This window comes from Macaca thibetana, chromosome 6 (assembly GCF_024542745.1).
Source record: "Macaca thibetana thibetana isolate TM-01 chromosome 6, ASM2454274v1, whole genome shotgun sequence".
NCBI classification, from domain to species: Eukaryota; Metazoa; Chordata; class Mammalia; order Primates; family Cercopithecidae; genus Macaca; species Macaca thibetana.
Window position 1 is genome coordinate 59,173,230 of NC_065583.1, and position 20,560 is coordinate 59,193,789.

The 20,560-nt window shown below is 39.1% G+C and overlaps 2 protein-coding genes across 7 annotated transcripts in view; both read right to left on the bottom strand.

The window, feature by feature from the left end:
* The window catches only part of SNX2 (sorting nexin 2), a 488,692-nt gene that overhangs the window by 430,869 nt on the left and 37,263 nt on the right, over positions 1–20,560 (bottom strand). The gene's annotated exons all lie outside the window — the stretch shown is intronic.
* The window catches only part of SNCAIP (synuclein alpha interacting protein), a 147,018-nt gene that overhangs the window by 88,863 nt on the left and 37,595 nt on the right, over positions 1–20,560 (bottom strand). The gene's annotated exons all lie outside the window — the stretch shown is intronic.

The following is a 20,560-nucleotide window of genomic DNA, read 5'->3' on the forward strand; positions in this document are numbered from 1 at the left end:
AAAAATCTTTCTTTGAAAACCTAACATAGGCTCTGCCAATCCAACTTCACTGAGGCTCTTTGAGAACTGAGTTCAAAGGTTCTCTACAGCTTCCATTTACTTTGGCATAAGATTTAACAGAAAAAGAATTAAGGGAGAATTTATATGGGCCAGGCTGTTTTCCAAATCTCAAACTGCTAAAAGTTATTTAGAATGTGCTTTAGCTCGCAATCATATGTAAAGTGGTTCAGATGTAAATGCTTTCCGTGTGGCCTAAGGCAATCTAGGTTTCCTCAAATGCACATGTGCCATTCGAAAATTAAAGATTTTGATTGGAAATCTCAAAGTACATTGGGTTCCTCTTGATTAGAGACTGCTGTTACTTTATGCGACATTGGGTCAGAGGAGGAGAAATAAAACACACTGCCTTCATTTGGGCATTACATTCTCACAGTAGCTCTAAGATAAACAAACTTCGCAGGCTGAGGGAAAGGGCATTTGCTCCTTTAAATTGAGTATGTAATATAAATAAATGTCTTCTAAGAAAGGATGGCTGAAACTTGATTCTGAATCTGAATCCATACAATGGCACTAATTTATTTTAATGAAGATCAGTGTGGAGCATCTGTGGGAGTGCTTGCCTTCTTGAGATCAGAGCTGGTCTGACCAAAAATGATCCTTCACTGACTCTCAGAAAAATGCTGCTTGAAACTGATTAGTTCACTGGCTAGGAGCAAACTGATATGTTACATAGGACAAAATGGAAGGAATTACCAAATCTCTTACTGTGTAATCAATGGCTGCCTACAGCTATTTTCAATTCTCTCCAAGGCAGTGATTTTGTGACCAGTCAGGCTAGGACTAAAAACCCCTAACCCCAAATTAAAAGTGAATGGGGAGAAACTTCAGGCTGGCTGGGGCCAGAGCAATTAAATGGTAATTGCCTTTTAGATATACTAATGTTGCTAATTATATTACTGTGCTAACTGCTGGGAAATGTGGATAAGAGCTCCAGGCCACTCTGATGGGAGAAGGGAGCTAAGATTTATTAAGTCTGGCACTAAGCTTGATCCTTCAAATAAGTTATCTCTTGAAATCCTTATAATAAGTGCAAAGTATCATTAGGTTCACTAAGGCTGAGTCGCTTGCTCAGTTAGCTCCAGCTGGTACATGACAGAGTCAGGAGTTCCACCAGGTTTGTGTGGCATGGGCTTGAGTAGAAATGGGGAGAAATGTGTGATTTCTGGATATACTAGGTTCAAAAACTGGAAATCTGGTAGCAGAGAAGGATGACAGAATTTGAAAATCAGGCCGTGACGAAAAATTCTGTAAGTATGAGGGCTCCAGAGGCACCTTTTCTCGTGTGTGGATAGGAAAGTTTTGTGGGCAGAATATGGGGAAGCCTCGTGCCAGAACATAGGAGGCGGGGAGGGGAGGAACTGCCGTCAAGGAAAACTGACTCTATGGTACTCAGCAAAACCACTTATTACCTGTAACACTAGGGGATCCAAAGGAGGGGCCCCCAGACTGTCTGAGGCTGAAAGGCCTAGGGAATCAGGAAGTAAAGTGAAGGGGACAGTGCCTATATACTTGCCACTCTCTAGGCCAATCTATCAGAATGACAAAGTCTGTTAATTGCAATGGCAAAGTCTGTTAAAGATGACCCTACAACTCCAGAGTCAGAAGACTTGGGTTAAATCATGTATGAATTATGAAAGGTTTGGCAAGTCCTATTTGCTGTGTGTCAGGTTTCTAATAAGGAGTTTCTCAGAGACAATAAAATATATATAGACCTATGTGTGTATGTATAAACTTATATATGTGTATGTGTTTGTGTGTGTGTATATATATAGTTTATGCACACACAGCTATGAGACAATCATGGGATTCAAATAAAACTCTGAGCCCAGTTTGAAGGATGCAGAGTGCTATACAACTGCTAGTTTTTGCTACTATTTGTCTCCTAAAATCACACACACAGTAATACAGGTGCTTTCTGCTTGAAACGGGAAAGTGCTACCTGGTTTCTTTGCCAAGACTGGAATTCTAAATGCACTGTCTTTGCAGCGTAAGTGCAGTTCCTTGGCAAACAGTTGTGGGAAATTCCCCCAAGTGTCTCCAGGCCTGACTCCAGCCCTGAGCCCCTTAGTCTCTATCTCTACTCTATCCTCTAAAGAAACTCATCTCTGGTTTTTTGAACCCGACTACATACATCCTCAAGTCTCATCAACCCTGCAAATGAAACCCATCCCAACTTTGCATTTCATCCCGTCTTTTCTCTGGTCTTATCCAAACTTCAAAAGACACATCTACATTTACCATTGCTACTTTCTTGTCTTCCTTTTACTTCCTAACCCAGCACAATTTAGTTTCTACTACTTTTTCCTCTGAAAATGATTTAGAACAAGATCATCTTCTACCACTAAATCCAATCACACCTGGACCTTCTGATATTCTCTTTTTCTTTTAAGGATTTACATTTGTTGCTCCCTATGGTCAAGTCTTGGTCCACTTCTCTTCTCAATCACCCACGAATACCTATGTGTACAGATCCCATCTGCTTCTGGATAACTCCGCTTGATGTCCCTTAGACTCCCAACTCAAACTTAACCTTACTTGACAACACCACCATCCTCAGCTGAGGTGAGAGATTTGGGTGCCATCCCTGGATCCCACCTCTCCCTCACCTGTACATCCATACTTCCTATCATTTTTATGCTTTCCATCCTTCCTACCATTTTCTTACTGCTGCTTCTCATTGTTTCTTGCTTGAATGAATCTGAGAAGGACAAGACAAAGGCAAATAAATCATATTTTTGCTTCTTCAAAATCATTCTGGGAGTCTACACAACTGTCAAAGTGACCTAAAATACAAATATGGGCTTGCCACTTCCCTGTTGAAAACCTTTCAGAACTTTCCCATTGCCTACAGGGAAGATGGCCAGTAACTCCGTTAAGTCACATGAAGCCTCTCATGTTGGGTGCCTGCCTACATTCAGCTCCTATCAATCTCTGACTCATACTGGAAACTTTATGACAGAGACTGAGATTCTGTGCATATCTCATGCTGTTTCTTGTCCTGGTGCTTTGGCTTATGCTGATACCTCTGTATACATCCTCCTTCTCTCATGACCACACCAAGACATCCAACACCCAACGTTTGGCTTTTCACTTGGCTATGAATGGTATGAACATTTGCCTATTAACTCTCAGATATATTCTCTCAGGAAATGATATTTCCTAGGCTCCTTTGCCAACTGACTGGTTTCCAGGTAAATCTGGCCAATGGCAGACTCAATCAGAAGACTGGAGGGCTTGGAGAAGGGACTTAGTCTTTCTCTAACTCTCTTTCTCACATACGCATACATACTTACCCTGCCACAGGCAGTGTCTTCTATGTCATCAGCTCCTATAACTGTTCAGCAGCTGAACATCATTCCAGCTTTGCTAGTGGCCCTACCTTGTGGGTGGTAATAGACCTTTTCCCTTTGTCCTTTCAATCCTAGGGGAGCTGGTGGCTTCCCTGCTTTTGCTAGTATCAAGATTGCCTTATCTTGCTTAGTTTGGTGTTTCAGCTCTTTCAGCATTGGAGTAACGAATTCTCTATTGTAATTTTCCTCTGTTTAAAATATTTAGAATGGTTTCTGTTTATGCTGACTTGACCCTGACTAATTCACTTGTTTAACCTTTAAACTTTTCAAAAACTCAGTTTAGGGGTTACTTAGGAAGTAACTCCTAAGGAAGCTTTTAAGTTTACACCTGACTTCAAGTCTAGGTTGTCTACCTGCCTCTTCCTCTGTGAAAAATTCTCCAGCAAATGACACTCTATATACTTACCATAACTTCCTATTATTATCTATCCATGCGTCTGCATCTCCTGATGAGATCCTCTGGCTTGTTCACCATAACCCACAGTGCTCAGCACAGAGATTGGCATAAAGAAGACACTCAAGAATATTTTGAACGAATGGAAAAATATTAATGAATAAAACCATGTGACCAAACAGGGATCTTTCTTTTTCTTTTTTTATGGAGACAGGGTCTCACTCTGCCGCCCAGACTGGAATGCAGTGGTGTGATCTTGGCTCACTGCAACCTCTGCCTCACAGGCTCAAGTGATTTTCCTGTCTCAGCCTCCCAAGTAGCTGGGATTACAGGCACACGCCACCACACCCAGCTAATTTTTGTAATTTTAGCAGAGGCAGGGTTTCACCATGTTGGCCAGGTTGGTCTCAAACTCCTGACCTCAAATGATCCACCTGCCTCAGCCTTCCAAATTGCAGGGATTACAGGCGTGAGTCACCATGCCTGGCCAGAGGGATCTTTCTATCAGAAGCCAAGTTTGGCTTAGCCATAGAAGGTATCCCACATTTTTTGTACCAGTACTATAGAAAAAGTCTTACTCCCAAACAAATCATGGCCTAATTATTTAAAAATAAACATAAGACATATGGCATTTTGGGGAAAAGCATATGTCATAAAACTGGTCACAATTCTAAAAAAATTAATAAGGTTCATGGTTCCAAAGAATCCAGACAGGGAAATGGGGAAAGTAAAAAGAAGATGGACATTTCGCATGAGTAAATAAGCTAAATGAGATTAAATACAGGTTGGGGCATGGGGGCAACAAAGTAGGCAGGAAGCCAAGGGGAAGAGAGACCACCAATACAGATGGCAGATTCTTTTGAGATTCATTTTATGTTCAAACTCTAGTCTTACCCAAATGTTTTATATATGTCTCTTTTTAACAATTACTCTTTTCATGTTTTCTTTCACTGGGAAAAGGCACTGAACACTATATTTAAAAAATTAACGATTATCTCTCACCATTGTATAAGTCTACAAATGAGGAAAAAAGAGATCTAGAAGGGCCCAGTGACTTGCCTATGGTCACACAGCTTTCTAATGGCACAGGTGGGTAGAAGACAGGTCTCCTGCATTGGTCTGTCCACCACACTTTTAAAATTTATTGAAATATAAAAAAAAGTAATAAAGAAAATGAAATTAATGAAAAAAAAATTTTTACATTAAAGCAATTTGGCCTCAGATTGGCTGTTGACTGCACCTTTGTATCAAAGCACTTAGTGCAAATGACTTCATTAGCATGACATTCATAAACACTGACTGTTTCATTTTCATTATAAGCAGGCAAAGGATGTGGTAGTACAAATAACACATGTGTCTTGAATATAATTTTCTAATATCCAGTTAAAGTCTTCCATCTATGTCAAATATCTGAACAATAAAATGTTGAAAATTGGCTGGGCACAGTGGCTCACACCTACAATCCTGTTAACAGGAAAAGAGTCCTGATCTAGACCCCAAGAGAGGGTTCTTGCATCTTGCAAAAGAAAGAATTCAGGGCAAGTCCATAAAGTGAAAGCAAGTTTATTAAGAAGGTGAAGGAATAAAAAGAGTGGCTACTCCACAGATAGTGCAGCCCTAAGGGCTGCTGGTTGCCCATTTTTATGGTTATTTCTTGATTATATGCTAAACAAAGGGTGAATTATTCATGCCTCTCCTTTTTAGACCATATAGGTAACTTCCAGACATTGCCTTGGTGTCTCAAACTAAACTGTCAGGGCGCTGGTGGGAGGGTAGCAGTGAGGACAACTAGAGGTTACTCTCATCACCATCTTGGTTTTGGTGGGTCTTGGCTGGCTTCTTTACTGCAACCTGTTTTATTATCAAGGTCTTTATGACTTGTATTTTGTGCCAACCTCCTATCTCATCCTGTGACTAAGAATGCCTTAACCTCTGGGGAATGCAGCCCAGCAGGTCTCAGCCTCATTTTACTCAGCCCCTATTCAAGATGGAATTACTCTGGTTCAAACGCCTCTGACAATCCCAGCATTTTGGGAAGCTGAGGTGAGGATCACTTGAGGCCAGGAGTTCATGGACAGTCTGGGAAACATAGGAAGACCTCGTCTTCACACACAAATTTTTTTTTTCTTAATTAGTCTGGTGTGGTGGAGGGCACCTGTAGTCTCAGCTACTTAAGAGGCTGAGGCAGGAGGATTGCGTGAACCCAGGAGTTTGAGGCTGCAGTGAGCTATGATAGCACAACTGCACTCAGGCCTGGGTGACAAAGCAAGACCCTGTCTCTAAAAATAAATAAGTAAATAAATAGTTGACAATAAATGCTTATTTTTTCAGATGCATTAAATGTAGTGGGTTTAAGAAATTTCCCATTTTCAAACTATTAAATCAACCAAGAGAGGTTTCTTTTTTTTTTTTTTAACTCCTTATCAGTGTCTAATACTGTTCTAGGTGCTGTGGAAAATGGATACTTAGTTTTCCTACTTTATCCTCAATTCTTAAATCACATTGGATCCTCAAATTAAACACTTGTGTTTACATCTATTCTACACCCACTTTCCCTTCTCCTGGGCCTCACTTTCCCAGATAAGGTATGGCAAGGGGTGCCAATATCAACCATCAGGGCCATGGTTGATCCCAGTGACCTTACACAAGGCCTCAGGAGAAGTTCTGCCAGTCATAGACCAAGTCCCTTCCAGGATGCAATGCCAACTGGTAGAACAGGCAAGAAAGCAACATGGATATGTGACCACTGGAATTACTGGCACTGAATGCAACCAAGTCAGTGAGAAAGATAGAAGAAGACCCAGTGCAGTGGCTCATGCCTGTAGTCTCAGCACTTTGGGAGGCCGAGACAGGCGGATCACCTGAGGTTGGGAGTTTGAGACCAGCCTGACCAACATGGAGAAACCCCGTCTCTACTAAAAATACAAAATTAGTCGGGCATGGTGGCACATGCCTGTAATCTCAGCTTCTTGGGAGACTGAGGCAGGAGAATCTCTTGATCCTGGGAGGTAGAAGTTGCAGTGAGTTGAGATTGCACCATTGCACTCCAGCCTGGGCACCAACTGCGAAACTCCGTCTCAAAAAAAAAAAAAAAAGAATCTATGACACCTGGAAACTCAATCTAACGTTTTAAGCATAGATTCTTTCCCTCTTGGCTATATTGTTTGTCTGGGACTTAAGCCCCTATGGAACTTTTCAAAGTCCAAGGTGAGGCTAGCTGGACCACATGTTGCTGTACTATTTAATTCATTTGCATATGTTTGTTATCATTATCTTATCAAAGAGGGCACTGCCAAGGCCTCTGAATGTAGTTCATGCTCAGTTCAACCTCAGTTGAACCCTCTGCTTCATTCCATCAAACTCCAACTGAGTTCTTGGCTCACTCCACTCTTGTTATCTAGTGAAGTATAGACATTCTCCAGCTCCCTCCTCCTCCAGCTAATCTGATTCTGTATTTGGTAACTAGCATTCCTATGAGTTCTCTGACTTCAAACATTCCATTTCTATTGATAAGCCTTGAATTTTCCTTGTTCTTATCCACTACAATTCTCTTCAAGTCAATACTGTAGAGTTCTTCTAGATAGCTCTGGTTTAACAGAGGAAAACTGTGGTTCTCCACTGTTATTCTTTCAATTTGCTCCATTCCTAGGGTCAGAAAACACTCGGATTCCTCAATCTCCAATGTTCCCTCTATGGTGAGCCAGACTGATAATCTTTCTATTTCTTTGTACCTTAAGAGGCAACAGTATCCATATTCATCTCACAGTCTTATGAGATTTCTACTCCATCACCTATTGCTCATAGGCATTTAAGAGGCATTTAAGGACTCACTGTCCTTATCTATAAAATAGGCACATTTTAATCTGAGGGTATGGCGAAGGTTAAATAAGATAATACAGGCAAAATCCTTAGAATAGTGGCTGGAACAAAGTAAGTGCTCAATAGAGGGTTATTTGTTATTGTTTTTATTACTATTCTCATTACAGAAGGACTACATTATTTCAGTTAATTAGATAAGCAAAATTATTTGATGCAGGCAAGTCAGTGATGATTAGGAAATTAGGATTCCACAGCTGGAATTTAAAACACTCACACATATTTCTTTCTGTTTTCTTGTCCACAAACTGAATCCATCCCCTAGGAGTAGAAAATGGATCATTCTTTCATAATCATTACTGGCCAACTTTATAGAGAGCTAAAAGTTGATTGTACTGATAAATGGTACGAAAGATTTTCCCTCATTTTTCTATGTCTAGTTTGTCATTAGGAACTGATGATGTGGAAGCAGAGGATCAAAAAATGTGGATGGAAAGGCTGTTCTGGAAAATCTGGGGGATGGCGTGAGCAAACACGCTAGAAATGATCACGCTGGGACCTTAAAGGCATCGATGGAGTTCTTCATCAGAGGATGACAGTAACTCCACACAGCAAGGCCTGATTCTCCAGCCTTCCACAGTTTCAAGGTTGCATAGGGATATAAAAGTCATCATGACATGAAAATATTCATGAATTGGCTGTTTTTTTTTAAAAAACAACTCCTTCAAACATCCCTGCCTACAATTATCATCTCTTTGTATTCATTAAATCAACATGTTTGGAATCTTGCTGGTTGTGGGAGGTTTCAAACCTTTCTTTGATGCAACACAAACACAATGCAAGTAGGTTGGAAGTGAAATTGCAAAGTTTGTGAGAGATACAGGATTCACGAGGTCAGAGAAAGAGATGCTGAATAAGTGAAACACACACCAGGCCACTAGAAAATTTGGAGCAGTAGATAACTTAAGAAAGATGTCAACAAAGATGGAGCTGTGACAGATACTTCTTAAGAGTATCATCTGACTAATGATAAAGACAGGTCTTTGGGTAAGTTGATAAAGTCCAAAGACTTTTTTTTTTTAAAAATGACTATCTTTGATTGTATACTGTAAATTCAAACACAAAATAAATGATGTAATGTAATATGAATGTATAATTTTGCTGAAAGAACTGATTGCCAATTCATTTTTAAAAACTAACCAATTTTATAGAACATAGGTATTAATAGACTTATTTTCATAATTTATTTAGTTTTTCAAGACAAATTTCAATTAGGTGATTTTTTTTCTCACTATTTGCCATGAAACATGGTTCTAGTTTTTTGTGGCTTCACTTTTTAGTGTGTTTCCACCCACCCTTTCCTGATTATTCAGATAATGAGGACCACGGGTATATATAATCATACTTTTCCTTATGGAGTATACTTAGAGACATTTCATGGAGAAATTACAAAATAAAATTTAGTTGCTAAGTGAATATAATCCAAAAAACCCCAAGTTCTCCTCTTCTACAAGTAGAGTTCCAGCTACTGAATTTCATGATGCTAAAGAGACAGTACTACTTTTTGAGCAACTACCCTGTGCTGGGTGGTTTTTACATGCCTAACATTTAAACCTTACAATTTTGCAAAGTTGGTACAATTGCACCCATTTTAGAGACAGAAAAATGGAGACATAGGTTAAGTAACATTCATTAATTAAAGAACAAAAACTGGTGAAGAAAAGATTATGATTCACTTTGAACTCTAAGCCTAAAATCATTCCATCTTAAGCTGATGAGGCTACGTGGGGCTGGATGTTGGAGGGTCAGAACCAGTGGTTTTCAGTTCAGTTACTAATACAACCCTATTCATCACCAGCGTCCACAAGAAAGAAACTGAAATGTAGTTTCTGGGGTAGGCTGAGGAGCCAGTCAGGAAGACAGAAGATCCCCAGTTCCAACATGACATCAGGCATTCTGTTCTGTTGGTGCCACTACAGACATCTGAAGCACTTGCAAGCATTCTTACATTTTGCTTGTTGTGGGATAATCTTTAGAGCAGAAAGGCTGGCCATGTTTTGAAACATTTAGGGCCACTTAGAGACAACAGGCCAAAAGCAATTCTGACATCAAAATGTTAACAAAATCCGAAAAAGAATGCTGGAAAAGTGGTTTCAGGTGCTCCCTGGAACAAGGTTTTTCTGCATGAAAGAGCCCTACCACAAGTGCTGGTAATAAACTCTGACTGCATAAAGAGGTTCTTAAGCAGGTTCTCTGGTATTGCATGTTTCATATACAGGAATCCTTGCAGCATGAGATTCTCTCTGGAGAAGCTAAAGGCAGCAATACATGTTAGAGAACAAGATCTTTATCTTTAAGCCTAGATTCATGGGCTGCCTATCATTCAGCTTTTGAAGACATATGATGCTTTACCTTTTCCAATAAAAATAAAATTAATACAACTTTCCAGTAATAGCTATTATATTTCTCTCATAATGTCTTATTAAATAAAACTGTTCACTAATTCATAAGCTTTCTGGAGTGAGGCATAGTGAATCTGAAAATTATATTTGCTTTATTCTAGCTTAAAAATCTTATGTTGTGGCCAGGTGCGGTGGCTCATGCCTGTAATCCTAGCACTTTGGGAGGCCGAGGTGGACAGATTGTCTGAGCTCAGGAGTTCGAGACCAGGCTGGGCAACATGGTGAAATGCTGTCTCTACTAAAAATACAAAAAATTTGGCAGACATGGTGGCACATTCCCATAGTCCCAGCTACTCAGGAGGCCGAGGCACAAGAATCATTTGAACCCAGGGGGCAGAGGTTGCAGTGAGCTGAGATTATACCACTGAACTCCAGCCTGAGCGACAGAGCAAGACTGTCTCTAAATAAATAAATAAATAAATAAAAATATGTTTTTACTCAGGACAATAAGACATTAGATATAAAACTCAAAAATGTAAATACTTTGACATTATTTTCATTGTTTTAATCTAATACATTTCTAGAATCTACACTTCAGAACATGATTTAGTATATTATTCTGGGCTTAAGTGATTTATCTGTCTTAAAATAAAAATGACAAATTATTTTTGACAGCATTCTTATTTGAAGGTGATTTTCAAATCTACTTTATGAAATTTCTTATCTAGACAATTATATATGAAGAATTGTTCTTTGAAAACCTTACATAAAGTATATTTAAAGGCTCCAGATTATAATTTAAAACATTAGATTTAAGAAACCATTAAAAAGCTAAGAATCAAACTTATTTTTTAATCCATGTGATTTGTTTCAGGGAAGACACAAATTCTCAGCCCTGGATTACTTTACTCCTTATTACATATATTCAGAAGTTTCTCTGAGTTCAAAAGTTCATAGCAACAATTTATAAGGGTATTAGCTCTGAAGCAAGCGAGAGGGAAAGTGCTGCTTTTAATCAACACTCAGCTACAATCCTTACACAGCAGCAGACCTTGCCAATCGGTATGATATAGGGTGCTGCAAGTTCAGACACTGTCAAGACACTTTTAAAAACTGTGGTTTTTCACAAGGTAAATTCAGGAAAATAGCACAAATAACAACCCACAGTCACAAGCATGCCATATTTCTAACTTTGGTAACTGTAAGCGTTAGTGAGTGTTAGCAAAAATCTCGTGTATACACAGTGGACGCAGAGGGAGGAAAAGGGCTTATCATGCTAAAAAGAGACCAGGAAAAATGTGCCTTTCTCCCGGAAGTCAGATAAGAATTTTATTTGAAGGATGGAGTCCCCAGAGTGAAGCTCTAAGGACACAAGTTGAACAATGGCAAATTCAAGGGCATTAGAAGGCATCCCATTACAATGATTAAATATTCCAAGTCTCCCCTTACATATTAAGAAACAAATTTCTATTTCTTTGATCCTGAAAATTAAGTCTGTTCAGGGGTATGGAAGGTTTAAAGATGAATATTAAAGTGGTGAGGGCAATTCTTCCTGAAAAATATAAGGCTCTTGTTCATTTATTCACTCATTCATTCATTCATTCATTCATTCCACTCTTATTTACTGAGCACCACAGATCAGACATAGCTTCTGGACATTCAGCAGTGAATGAGCCAAACAGGCTGTCTGCCCTCAGGGAACTCATATTTTAATACAGCATTGTCCAGCACAACTTTCTGACTTATGGAAATGGTATCTGTGCTGTCCAATGTAGTAGCAACTAGCCACGTGTGGCTATTGAGCATTTGAAATTTGACTAGTACAATCGAGGAACTGAATTTTAGTCTTTATTTCGTCATTCTAATTTAAGTAGTCACATGTGGCTAGTGGCTATCCTACTGAACAGCACAGTTCCAATGGATTAATCAGACCATAAACAAGTAAATAAGTACAAAAAATCCTTTCAGGCTGAGATAGGTACAATAAAGAAAGAAAGAAAAAAAAAAAGGCTTGTCAGGAGGAATGGGAGAAGGTTGGGTCCTTCTAAATACGGTGGGTCAGGAAAGGCCTTTTTAAAAAGGTAACATTGGCCGGGCTTGGTGGCTCATGCCCGTGATCCCAGCACTTTGGGAGGCTGAGGCAGGTGGATCACGAAGTCAAGAGATCAAGACCATCCTGGCCAACATGGTGAAACCCTGTCTCTACTAAAAATACAAAAATTAGCTGGGCATGGTGGTGTGTGCCGGTAGTCCCAGCTACTCGGGAGGCTGAGGCAGGAGAATCACTTGAACCCAGGAGATGGAGGTTGCAGTAAACCAAGACTGTGCTACTGCACTCCAGTCTGGGCAACAGAGCAAGACTCCATTTCAAAATAAATAAACGAATAAAAATAAAGAGGTAACATTAGGGCAGACATGCAATTGACAAAAGAAATCAAGTCATGCAAAAATGTGGGGGAAGAAGATGACAGGTAGAGGACACTGCAAGGGCAAAAGCATTAAGGTGGGAGTGAGCTTAGCAGAGAAACACGGCAGGAAGGCCAGCAGACAGGAGACCACGAGAGTATCAGGAGGCAGTCAGAGAGACAGGCAGATACACAAATATGCAGGGCTTTATGGCCCATGGAAAGGAGTTTGGAATTTACTGTGATGAACAGAGAAGCCAGTGAATGTTTTCAAGTAGAAGAGTATTGAGCTAACTTCAATTTAATAAGGTCAGACAGGAGCTAGGTAGAGATCAAACTGGAAGAGTGGAAACAGCAGCCAGTTAGGAGGGTGGTGCATCGGTCCAGGCCTGGTACTTTAGTGGCTTGTTTAGAGTAATATCAGTGGGCAGACTCAGGATGAGGGTAGCCAACAGGTTTGGTGACAGATGACATGTAGTAAGCATATATGTGTATGTGAGGAAGGAAAGGGAGGCATTGAGGACAAGCCCAAGGTTAGTTGTAGAGCTTATTACAACAACAATGCCAGCAGGCACTGGAGAGGGACTGACCCTGGAACCAAGAGAAAGAAGGTGCTCAAATTCCCAGAGGCAGTCAAACCAGGAAAGCTCTTATAAATATGTTAGGAAGCATGGAGGTACATGTGTGTACATGTGTGAATGTATATAAATAAAATTTTAAGTAAAATGTGACCAATTAGTTCAGTCTCATCAAAAAAAATTTAGCTTTATATAAACTGAGTAATGATCCTTTAAAAAGGAAGCTAAATGGCCAGGTGTGGTGGCTCATGCCTACATCCCAATACTTTGGGAGGCCAGGGCAGAAGGACTGCTTGAGCCTGGGAGTTCAAGACCAGCCTCAGCAATGTAGGGAGGCCTTGTCGCTACAAAAATTATCCAGGTATGGTGGCATGCACCTGTGGTCCCAGCTACTTGGGAGGCTGAGGTGGGAGGACTGCTTGAGCCCAGGAGGTTGAGGCTGCAATGAGCTGTGATCATTTATGCCACTGTACTCCAGCCTGGGTGATGGAGTGAGATCCTGTCTCAAAAAAAAAAAAAAAAAAAAAAAAAAAAAGGCTAACTCTTGCAATATTATATTATTGTCAACCTCACCTCAGTTCTACATATATTTAAACATGCATAAATGATACCTTCAGAAAAAGTTATTCTGAACCATAATCAAATGGTATCTAATAGGAGAGCTGGGGTATAGACCACCTAATTCCCTCACTATAAGTGTTGATTTGAAGTGTTTAACCTCAGAGTTGACAACATATTTCTTGACATGTCTGTTGGTGTGTTACGTGCAGAAAAGCCCAACAGGGGCTTCACAGACACAGTGCTGTCACTGCATGTATGCATTTAATTTAAATTCAACTATAATGAGATAAGGAGGAAAAAGGAAATCAACTGGCATAGTGTGGGAAATTCTACTCCATTCCCCTCTGTGAGTCTAGGCCTGACAAAGAACATGCGAGGGGAGATTCCATGGTATCAGGATCTTACCATGTGAGGTACTTTTCTGGTGTTAAAGAAACATACTTTTTCCTACAATATGGCCTTACCTCATCTGATGTTCAAAGACAACAAGAAGAAACACTGGCAGTGTTGAGTTTATGGGGAGGTGGATTTTATGGGCAATTTTATAGGTTTTTAAGGTCCTTTTGACTAGACACAATTTTTGCCTCATATCCCGAGTTTATAACCTAATTGTCTTTAAGATGGGGGTTCACTATGTACCATTATTGGCATAGGGTTGCTTCAACTTTACTGAGAAGGGAAATCATGATCTTATATTACTATATTTTAGTTTGAAAGAACTTGAAAACAACACTCTCTCATTACATACTTTGGGGAAGTCATTCTATATATGAAGGATATTAAAACAAACAAAAGAGAATATGCAAATTTCAAGGGATCTTAACTATTAAATTTATATCCTCTGAAACATTGTTTTATGCTTAAGTTGGATTTGTTTTGTGTTTGTTTATATGACCTGTGGACATGCAATAGGAAAGTCTTTGCATGAAATTTGCTTACCTCTCTAGAAATGTTTACAGTATGAGGCTAAATTCTTGAACAAAGAACACATGCACCCTCTCACACACAGTTTTTTCTACTAAAGATTATATGATCTCAAAACCTAAACATTCTTTTGGAACATAAAACTAGACTTTATATCCTGGCACTTGCAGATTTGGGAGTAATGCCTAGAAAAACAAACATATTTTCTTTAATTAGTCCTAAAGGAAAAGAAATACAACTGGAAATTAATATTGTTGGTTTTAAAATACAATACAAAATATGGTTCATATACTCTGAAGGAAATCTGAATTTGTACCATGCTTTAATCCAAATAAAAAGTATAAAAATGAATAAAAGTCCAGTTGATTGGCTTTAAAAGGGATGTTTCATTTACTGCTTTTGATTAGTTTGTGTTTTTTCTCATGTTTAAACTCCTACTAGGCTGATCATTGAAAATATCATATAACCCAAGTCACATAATATTAACATGATTACTTCACTATATATCTGCTCCAAGACAATCATTTCAGTCAGGGCAACTTTCCTTTAAATTGCCTTTGCTGAAAAGTTGCATAAACATCCCAGACCAGTTAATTCTTTCCATGGGCTCTAAGCCTCATTGACATGCAGATGAGAGCCTGATCAAATGACAAGCCTGGGAGCCCAGTGATGTGAATGAGTCTACTCGCACAGAAATGATGGGCACTCTAGCCTGCAAGCCCAGAGGAGCACTCACAAGAAATCTCTCTGCTGTCATCACAGCCTCTCTGGAAGACCAGTCTCTCATAAAGAATATTAGCCTACACTCAATTCTCAAAACATTTTTCCTTGACTACAATGAAACATGCAACAAGTAGAAGTAGGAAGACAAGTCCAGTCTGTGCCTTAACAAAATGAAGTATCTGGTATCCTGAACTAGGAAGATTAATGTGAATCAAGGAAGTGTAAACTCAAATGTCTACTGAGTCCAGACAGGTCACGTAAATGTGTCAGCTGGAAGACTTGAATTCTAAACTGTGAGGTTAGAGTCTGGCTGGGTCGGTCTGGTTTCCAACTACATTCTGGCATCTGCTCCATGTCTGAGACATGGCACATGTTCAGTATATATGTATTAAGTAAGTTAATAAATGTTATCAACAAGTAGCTGTATAATTTGGGGCAATTCACAGTCTCTGGAGGAGCTCTCCTTTCTTCAGCTCTAACGTGGTGATTTGGTTGAACCTGTGGTTTTCATACTGGCTCACTCCTACTCCATTCTCATCTTGGGCCCTTTCTGCAATCCCTGCCATATTAGTCCGTTTTCACGCTGCCAATAAAGACATACCCGAGACTGGGAAGAAAAAGAGGTTTAACGGACATACAGTTCCATGTGGCTAGGGAGGCCTCACAATCATGGCAGAAGGCAAGGAGGAGCAAGTCACATCTTACATGGATGGCGGGAAGCACAGAGAGAGAGCTTGTGCAGGGGAAGTCCTCTTTTTAAAACCATCAGATCTTGTGAGACTTATTCACTATCATGAGAATAGCACAAGAAAGTCCTGCCCCCATGATTCAATTACCTCCCACTGGGTACCCCCCCATGACACGTGGGAATTGTGGGAGCTCCAATTCAAGATGAGATTTGGGTGGGGACACAGCCAAATCGTATCACCTGCTTTAACTACAGCAGTTGCCTTTTTTTTTTTTCTAATTATGTCATAACCTTTATTATGAAGCCTTTTCTGAAAAATATATAAATCATAATTGTATAACTTAATGGATTTTTCACAAATTAAAGCCATCTACCTTCTGCCCCATTTCAGTCACTGTCCTCCTACCCAACGTAGGTAATCACTATGCTGCATCCCAACACAATAGATTGGTTTGCCTTGTGAGTTTTATAGAAATGGAATTACATGGTATGTACACTTGTGCTGCCCACCTCCTTTTTTTGCTCAACATAATATCTGGAAGACTTATCCACACTGTTGTAATTGTTAATTCCTTCTGGCTCTAAAATTCTGCTAATGCCAAGCACTAACTCAACCAATAAGAAAAAGTACTTTTGAAAGTACCCAAGGCAATGTAATTGGTCAAGTACTAGACAGAACCACAAGCAGGTAGAGCCTAGGCAATGTCATCTTTGTATATATGTGTATCAAAGGATTTCCCAGGTAGATGGGTTCTGTATCCACTGGCAATGAATAACTGAAAGCTGGTGATGATTCCAGAACTGTTCTAGGTAAAGTTCATAAGAGTCCATGCTTCTTCTCTTTTTTATTCAAGTTTTTTGTAGAGATGAAGGTCTCACTATGCTGCCTAGGCTGGTCTCGAATTCCTATCCTCATCAAATCCTTCTGCCTCAGCTTCCCAAATTGCTGGGATCACAGGTGTGACCCACCCCACCTGGCCATCCATGGTTTAAATGAATTGTTTTGTTAGAGCAATGTTATATTGACTATGGACAACCAAAAATTTACCTGTAAAACAAGATGATTTCAAGTAGCCCATAACTCATTTGCATGGAGATAACAAAAAAATAGGTATTTGTTGAATGAATGGACTAATACAAGGAACACAAAGTTGTCTGCTGATGTCGTATCATTTGCCTGCAATTGATGAGACTTTTTCTTGGCTTGTAACAGAGGATTAAGAAGGCTGATTATTTTCAAAAGGTTCATACTAAGCAAGATAAATCTAAAATTTTAAAGAGTTTCAAAATAAACAACCAAACAAAAATCTTCTAAGAACTTTTGTAGTAGGGAACTATTTTCCCATCCCTATATAAAAGTATAAAAAAAATTTCTGGTAAAGATTTATGATACAACAGAACAATGCAAATTAACATTACTGGAATCCCATATTTGCAATGCGTCCTTCAGTAAAAGAAGTAGAAAACTCAGTAAATCAGATAAGATAACTTAGCCAAAGGAGTGAATTTTAACCCTATTAATGAGAGCCCAATAGAAACTCCAACAATATAAAAGAAGCTGTTAAACCTATGGACATTTCTAAAAAGAAGGCTTAATAAAAAACATTCTTTTAAAAATCACTGGGAACTTTGTAACAAATGACCTTTAAGACTTTCATGCAAGCAGTGGTGTCATCTTTTTTGATGACAATGTAGAACTGATAACACAAGAACTCATTTTTCTGTGAGAGTCCGGGTGAAATCTGATAAGGGGAGCAGAAACAAAAAGATAAGTAACTTTCACTAAAAATACCTGATTTACCAATTTAATACATTTGCAATAACACAATTAACAAACACTGTGCATCCAAGATTTTGATAATTGCTCTTTGCTGATCGTTCATAAGCCTTGTTGCTTTAAACACAGTAATTAGATGAACCAGATGTGGCCTGCCTCCTAGAGGATATCAGTGGGTGAGATCAGAGCATCCTGCTTTTTTGGAAGACAAGAGGTCATTATCACTGACAAACCCCTCCTTCTGAGCAAAGTCATCATCTGGTCTCCTGACATACAGCTGAAATACTGTATACAAACTCATTTGGTTTGGGTTAGAGTTGGCCAAATTTGCTAAGCAGCCAGTCTTCCCCAATGAGGTCAGCACAAACATCTAAGTTACAGCTGGGCCCAAACACAGACAGAAGATGTTGCACGCTGCTAACCACTGTGCTTTGTTCAGGCTTGTCTGGGTCCTAATGACATTAAATGCGAAACCAAAAAAGCTGCTCAGTGACTATGCTATGTACACAACCACTACAGAAAGAATAACATGTCTTTAATTAGTTCTTTTTTTTTTTTTTTTAATACAGAGTCTTACTCTGTTACTCTGTTGCCCAGACTGGAGTGCAATGGCATGATAGTGATCTCGGCTCACTGCAACCTCTGCCTCCTGGGTTCAAGCAATTCCATTGCCTCAGCCTCCCAAGTAGCTGGGATTACAGGCGCATGGCACTACGCCTGCCTAATTTTTGTATTTTTAGTAGAGATGGTGTTTTGCCATGTTGGCCAGGCTGGTCTCAAACTCCTGACCTCAAGTGATCCGCCTGCCTCAGCATCTGAAAGTGCTAGAATTACAGATGTGAGCGACTGCGCCTGGCCAATTCACATTTTAAATTTTCTTCTGCAATCAAATAAGCATATCTATTAATGAGGGAAAGAAGATGTAAAGTAAAAAGAGAAGATATCACAAAGCAGAATTTAGACAAGGTAGAAAAAGCATGAAAAAGGGTAACACTTTTATATTTGAGAGAACATAAACTAAATATGCTGAATCAATAGAAAAATGTTGGAGGCATAGCAGAGTAACATAAGATCTGGGTTATAGTAATTGATGTGCTAGACACATATTTAATATTTCTAACAATGATCTTTAGGATTAAGGAAAATCAAGAGCACTCAACACTATCAGCAAGAATGCACTGAATGTCTTAGCTCTTATATGGTCTTTGGTGTTCTGGCTTCCACTAAGCCTCCTTCTAAAGAAATCTTGTAGTACCACTCCTGTCTATTCTCACTTCATCATGAACACTCTGATCTCTCTGTACCTTTCTTTCATTCCATCTTCCCATTTGAGGCCCAGCTTTTGGTCAGGCTTGCTGCAAAGCAGCCTGCAGGCAGTTTTAAGACCTGTCTCATGATCCTACCACACACGTTCTGTGACCTCCAGGCTTTGTGACCATATAAGCACCAGAAAGAAAAGTAAGATGATTGTTGTACCAAAACACTTGGAAGTAAGATTGGTCAGTAATGAGTTGTGAGTCAGAGTCTGAGCTAAAAAACAGGAAAGCAATTTATAAGACTTTCCCAGTAATCAACACTGATTTAAAAAAAAAAAAACCAAAAAACCTTACTCCTTGTAAACACTTTGTAAGGGTTTTGTGTACAAAAAGAATGCAAAAATCTGAACCACAATATCTTTTTAGTATATACTGAAATATACTATTATATACTGAAATAAAATAATAATAATACTAAAAAATTATGTCATCTTAATACTAAAATAGTCCATTACTGGAATCAAATTCTGGGAAACTGAATTAAGAAAGAACAAATTATCTTCTTATATTTGGATAATAATCACCTCTGATGTTTCTTTCCTCTGAACATAAAGATCAGCAACTTATTTACGTACTTACAAATCTTTTCAGCCGGGACGGACCCTTGAATTCAGCAATTACCATGCTTAACATATTCCAAATGTAGAAATGGGACAAGACCAAGAAAATGCAATTCTTGAAATAAATTTACATAAACTTTTATTACAGTTAAATGAAACTTTGAGATTCTTCCCACCATTATGTCCTTTTCCATTATTCCCTAACTTCAAAAGAACTTGCTAAGTGTCTATCTAACATGAACAAATCATAATAGGGAAGAATACAACACATCTGCTCTTTACAAAGGACATTCAGCTGATGGGGGAGCAAAGGGCTGTGGAAGTCCAGAGGTTGTCTTCAGACTTGCCAGAAGAGACTGTGATAGAGATGAGCAGGGCAGCCACGGGCAGAGAAGAGCCCTATCAAAACCATCATGGCCCAGTGAAGCACCACAGCATAGGAAATAAAGACTATATTTGTTTGGCAAGAGTAGGATGCACAATGGGATGAAGCAGCAGAGGGATCAGAAAGCATGAGGTGTTTTGACTGTGCTGAGGTTCTGTCTGCCAGACCCTCAACCTCTCAGAAACACAAACACTATGATGATTACTCCAAAGACAGGAAATAGCAGAAAAAGCAAATGGAAGAAATACCTAGTGTGGAGTATAGAAATTAGTTATCTTAAGAAATTTCTCTTTTTTCTTAATAAAGATCTAATTTTCTGTCATTTTTAAAGTTGATTTATATAAGGGAAATCCTTGAAAGTTTCTGTGTATTAAAACAGTGTGGGTAGGAAGCAAACCATATCTATATTCATTTCTTTAGTTGGAAAGCTTGCTGGAAGTTTTAATACCCTTTAGAGGTATTATCAGTGGTAGTCATTAGAATCTCCTGGGAAGCTTTAAACAATAGTTCATATCAAGTTCTACCTCCCACCTCTCTGCAGCCCTGGGATTTTGATTTCATTTTTCTGGGGTGGGAACTAGGCATCTGTATTTAAAAACACTCCTCAGGTAATTTTAATGT